This window comes from Pimephales promelas, chromosome 2, assembly GCF_988280905.1.
Source record: "Pimephales promelas chromosome 2, fPimPro1.hap1.1, whole genome shotgun sequence".
NCBI classification, from domain to species: Eukaryota; Metazoa; Chordata; class Actinopteri; order Cypriniformes; family Leuciscidae; genus Pimephales; species Pimephales promelas.
In genome coordinates, this window is record NC_142770.1 from 8,729,367 (window position 1) to 8,735,366 (window position 6,000).

A 6,000-nucleotide genomic window follows, 5' to 3' on the forward strand; every position below is an offset into this window, starting at 1 on the left:
ACGGTTCTTTTGATTATTAAAACGTTAATAACCTTAACATTTTTTAAAAGAACCGTTCCCTGAAATGTTCCCAAAAACGGCATCTCTACTGTTATTTTTCAGAGTGTAATAAGAAAGAAAAACGTTGCCTGAAAATAATATCAAAGATCAATATCATTATAAAGTCAATTTTCTCCAGAATGCTAATGTGACGCATTCCCTTTGAGATTGGATAACTGAGGTAATTATTCTCTGTATTATCTAAAATACAAAGACGAGTGCTTGGTGATCCATCATGGTACACTGTGGAGAAAAGTTGAAGAAATCACATTGTGACTGTTTATGAACCCGGCGCAGGGGAGCATAAAGGAAGCTCACGTTATATGCAAAAACTTTATATATACACATTAGTGTTAATGCATTTTACAGATGAGATGGTAATCTCTCAGCAGGTTAAAGGGCGCAATGGCATGCGTTTGAGACTGGATTATAGGAAACCAGACTACAGGGATTAGGACATTAATCCCAGAGGTCATTTGGACAGAGAATGATATCGTCCTCTGTTCAAAAACCAAAGAGCCTCTTTGATACCGTCCGACCGATCTTGTTACATGTTTTTGGTCATAGATTAGCAATTTTCCTGTGATTTTGAATATTTCCACAATATAATTGCAGTAATTTTGTCATTGGGAATATTTAGAGATGAGTGCAGTGCAGCTATTTAAAAGTGTTTAAAGAAATATAATTGTATTCATGCATAAACACAGTGGATGTTTAATTCATATTTCATGTTTTCAGAGATAGTGTTCTCTATGACTCATACTAAGCCTTTATGAACAGTCAGCCCATTCTCACCCCCAAGGCGTCACCTAACTGAAGCATTTGACCATGCTTCAATATTTGACGCTTTAGGCGCCCATTAGCGTCAGTTAGATGACGCCCTAGGATCGCGTGTACCCTACCCCCACCCCAGACCTAAACCTAACCGCGTCCTCTAACTGACGCTTTCCTTTTCCTAGGGCGCCTAAAACGTCAAATACTGAAGCATGGTCAAAGGTGACGCCTTGGGGTGAGAATGCGTTGGAACAGTGTAGAAAGGATAAATGTTTATGATAAACTAAGTTTTAAATGCTGCTTTAAGTTAAGTAAACGTTGGATGTTTAAGTAATTCAACTTAAATTACATTAAACTTAGACTTGATTGGGTTATTCCCATGGGAATGAATACGTTTTTTTAGACTCTTTGGTCTAGGACGTATTCAACTGGGAGGCTCCACAACAGTTAGCAAATTCTTGCAACACTAGGCCAGTTCAGTTCAGTTTCGCCACAGTTTCAGTGTTCAGTTTCACCTCGCCAAAGTAATCACAGCAATATCAGCTGCAAATTTAATGATATGATGGTAACATGCCAGGGCAACTACTGCGACAACAGTCGGTGTGCAATATAAATAGTAGTGGTGACAAGACGCTACCTTGTGGTGTCCCAATTGAAGTAAAGCGGACCCCAGATAATGTGTTCCCCGCCCTTACTCTTTGTGGCCGCCTACTCAGGAAGTCCAAGATCCATTTAATTAAAGTTGAGTTTAGCTGGAAGTTGTCTCTATGTCTGTTTGCAAAAAAAATGTGGGTGGATTGTATTGAAGTCTGCAAACAAAACATGTTCAAACGGGCATGTGTTTTACACCCCTCCAGGTGTGTATATAGATAATTGTCCGCCCCCCTCCTAAATCTGTAGGCAAATTGCAGAGGACCAAGAACGTGTCTACGGGAGTTCATGATGTGTGTTTTAATGACCCTCTCAAGTGATTTAACTCAAAGAGAGGTGATGGCGATGAGGATGAATGGGAGACTTTGGGAAGGGGGGTCTCACAACTGCTGTTTTCCGAAGAAGTGGAACCACCAGGGTGTCTATTGAGCATTGGAAGATGGAACAGAAAATTCCGCTTAATTGGGCCGCACAGTGTTTCAGCACTCTGCCTCCGATGTTATTCCGGCCCCAGGCTTGACCGTACGCTAGTCCTCTCAAACACTCGCTGGACCATTTCCTCATTGATGATCAGCGCTATCCATCCCACCATCATCTATTACAGTCTGTTGCCAGGCAGAGACATTATCACTCTCATTTATTTCAAATCGAGTAAAATGTTCATTTACAATTACATTTATCTGACGCTTTTATCCAAAGCGACCTGCTATATATGTCAGAGGTCGCAACTGTCAGTATTTACTCACCCTCATGTTGTTCCAACCCCGTAAGACCTTCGTTCATCTTCGGAACACAAATTAAGATATTTAAGATATTTAAGATCGCTCCTGCATACTAGTCCATAGGCTTCTTGAGGGAATGACACTTGCTGGCATCTAAAAGTCATTAAAGACATCGTTAAAATAGTCCAAGTGTCTACAGTGGCTCAATTGTAACTTTATCAAACAACGAGAACACTTTTTGTGCGCAAAAAACAACAAAAATAACGACTTTATTTCAACTATTTACTTCCTTCTCCATGGGCCTGTAGTCAGTTGACGTAGTGTGGTAGCTCTACGCACGTAGGCTCACTATTGGCCGACGCTGGTCATGTGTGTGATGCGTGTGACGTACAATAACAGAAGCTTACACTATTAAACTAGTAACCTGACTCGAGGCAGAGGGAGAAATAAACGAATAGTTGAAATAAAGGCGTTATTTTTGTTGTTTTTTGTGCACAAAAAGTGTTCTCGTCGTTTGATAAACTTAAGATTGAGCCACTGTAGTCACTTGGACTATTTTAACAATGTCTTTAATGACTTTTCGAGGCCATCAATTGTCATTCCCTCAAGAAGCCTATGGACTAGTATACAGGAGTGATCTTAATATCTTAAATATCTTAATTTGTGTTCCGAAGATGAATGAAGGTCTTACGGGGTTGGAACAACATGAGGGTGAGTAAATACTGACAGAATTTTCATTTTTGGGTGAACTAACCCTTTAAGTGTCTTGCTCAGGGACACATTGGTGTCTCGCAGTGGATTCGAACCCAGGTCTCTCACACCAAAGGCATGTGTCTTACCCACTGTGCCAGCACCACCCCACCTCATTGAAGTTGTTGGCCAGAGCAAGGGATGCTGTGTGTCCTCCATGAAGTCAACTTTTTCCCTTTCTTAAAGGGGTGTTGGCCATCAACTTTATACCAGTCCATGCAACCCTTGAATTCCAGGGTACTCTGTACCTTGTCCTTGTACTGACACCTGATCTTATACATGTGGATCTCCTATTGACCATCCTTTGCATATATTTTCTGTTCTGGAAGCTTCCTGAAGCGAAGACTCTCTTTTTCTCATATAGTATGTCCTTTAGTTTTTTCATCAGCCTCGGTTTATTGTTTGGGTAGACCTTGATGGTCTTAGTTGGTCACACAAAAGTCTATGTAGCCTGGGATAGCCTCTGTCCGGTTGTGCAAGTCAGTTAAAGAGTCCTCCAGGATGTACCCTCCAGGCATCCTTTCAACGTCTCTACACTGTCCTCAACCCACACCTGGATCTGCTTTTCCACAGGCTTAACCTGTTCATAGGTGGGCCTTAGAAGGTCTGTATTGTGATCTGAGCCACCCAGGGGGGCCCTGACACTGGATAAGTATGTCTTGGGGATGGAACCGTAGCAGTCGATGATTTTATGTTTTCGTGTTGGACAAGTGACATACTGACAATTTTTTTTGAGGGTGCAGTTATTAAAGTCCCCCATTATATACTTGGGCGCATCTGGTGAGATTTCTTGGGTGATATTAAAAATAATGTCTGCTCTTGGATGTATATAGACCACAGTCTAAAATATTAGTGGGAATTCAAGGGGAAGATTTTTATTTTTTTTTATTTCTGTATTTGATCAGGGACAATGCACAAAAAAACATCAGTCTAAAAAGATGTGGTGCCAGATTATTGCAAAAAAAAAAAATGGATAGGAGCGTCGCATAGAAACTGATAAAAGTTCAATATCAGAAGTACAGATCTTTTTGCGTACCACAGTTGTTTTGCACCATCTGTCGTTTATCATGACACACACTGTGTTCCTTGCCTGTAGCGTTGCTGCATCGGTCCAAGCGTACTTTACTAAATCCATCAGGACAAACTTCGGAGTCTGGCACGGTATCGTTTAGCCAAGTTTCAGAGAAGGCTAAGACACAGGCTTACGAGTGTTTGCTCGCAGCTCGTCTGCTTTTATATTGATTGGACTTTTGAGAGAATGATGGTTGGAAGTGGAACTTTTTTTTTCCTCTTCCTGAATCTGACGCACTCCTCCCCTCTTTTCTCGTTTCCTCTTGTATTTCTCGTCATTGAAAGTTCTTTTTGGTGTGTTTACATCAGTATGGTTCCAATCACCCGCATAGGTACTCAGTTGTATTAGAAAGTCTCTGTTGTAGTGTACATGTGACTCCGCGTTGCTGGCCAGTTCACCTGCCTCGCTGATAACAAACAGTATCGCCAAACAGTATTAAAACCAGCTCCCATACGCTTCTCATTTTGGCTTATGGTAACGATCTGTGCATTCAATGATGGCTTGTACCGAAAATGATCGCAACAAACAACTACTCATGCAAACAAAAGGACGAGACAGACAGCCTTTACTGCTGGTCGCCACTGTGCAGCGCCCTCAAGAGTACAACATGTACAATGTACAAGAGTACAACCCTCAAGAATTTTTAAAACTGTCTTAAAAACACGAGTTAAATCTTGTATAACTTGTGAAAAAAGTTTCAAATTCCTAAACTTATTGATGAGTTAAAGCAATATAAAAACTAGGGCTGTCAGTTAAACGCGTTATTAACGGTTACGTTAACGCAAAACCCATTTCAACGCGAATTTTTTGGCCTAGCAAACTTTGTAGTTTTTTTCACATGCTTTTGCAACAGGATGCGGGCGCGGCGTTGGGTTATGAAACCAATTAATTTCAATGGCTAAATCGCACATTGTGGTCTAAATTCAAAATAGTTCACATTTTAATAGAAACAAATTTCCAATAGAAACTTTTTGGCGTAAAACTGGCATAGCACTGCGCATTCCGCATCTTGTCTGAAAGCACCGAATCTAGAAACACACTTGTTGCGAGCCGGCCAAATTATAGGTTAACGTTACGTTTTGAGTGGATTACGAGCGCGAGACGCCAAAATGAATATCAATAAGATTCTGAATTGAAAGTTTACTTTTAAAAAGTTGCCAAATGACTTTTTTTTTTTTTTGTCATTGTGAACTGAGCTATCATTGATGGCCAAGCACACACACAGCTGATGTGAAGTTGTCAATGTTGTTTTCAATAAAAAACATTTGCACAAAGCAAGCCGATCCACTTTTTCGTGTTGATAAGAACATTAAAATTAGAAGAAAAAAAAATGGGACAAAAAGAAATCAAGAGACATTTAGAATAGATAAAAATGTGCATTTAATTGCGATTAATCGCGAGTTAACTATGTCATTAACGCGATTAATCGCAATTAAAAATTTCAATTGTTGAAAACATGTTGTCATAACTTATTGCTCACACATTTTTTTACAGTGTAGAAAATATTTGATCAATTTACAGTATATAATGCATATATAAAGTGATATAGAATTGCAGATATTGTTGACTTATTCAGGTTTAAAATGGTTTTATGTGACACATAATTCCAAGGATTTTACTACCAACCTTCAGGAATTCGCTTTCTCCTCATTAGGAATTCCTCTTGGTCTTTCTCACTGGAGATCCATTTCCCATCTCATCGTTTTTTTAACTTCCCAGCATGCTGTGCTCTGATCATACAGTTAGACTTACAGATTAGCAGCTTTTAATTTACTCTCCCCGCTCTCCCTTCCCCTCGGCTCCTCACGTCTCACGTCTTCCGTCCGCGGTCAAGTTTCTCGCCTTCCACCTGCGGTTGAGAGCGTTTGGATTTCATTTGGTTAACCTCACTTTAATAAGCTGGGTAATGATAGACTGGACGGGTGCCATCAGTTGCATGAGTGTGAGATAGGAATGGTGTTGGTAAAGCAATTTCGGAACTTGCTAAAATAC

General features: G+C 40.2%; 1 protein-coding gene across 1 annotated transcript in view; it reads right to left on the minus strand.

Moving 5' to 3' along the window:
• The window catches only part of cntnap5b (contactin associated protein family member 5b), an 83,495-nt gene extending 77,710 nt beyond the window's left edge, over positions 1 to 5,785 (minus strand). Inside the window, exon 1 of the mRNA XM_089134480.1 lies at positions 5,635 to 5,785. The gene's annotated coding sequence lies outside the window, so the exon portion shown is untranslated. The remainder of the gene's footprint in view (positions 1 to 5,634) is intronic.
• Positions 5,786 to 6,000: the final 215 nt, after the last annotated feature.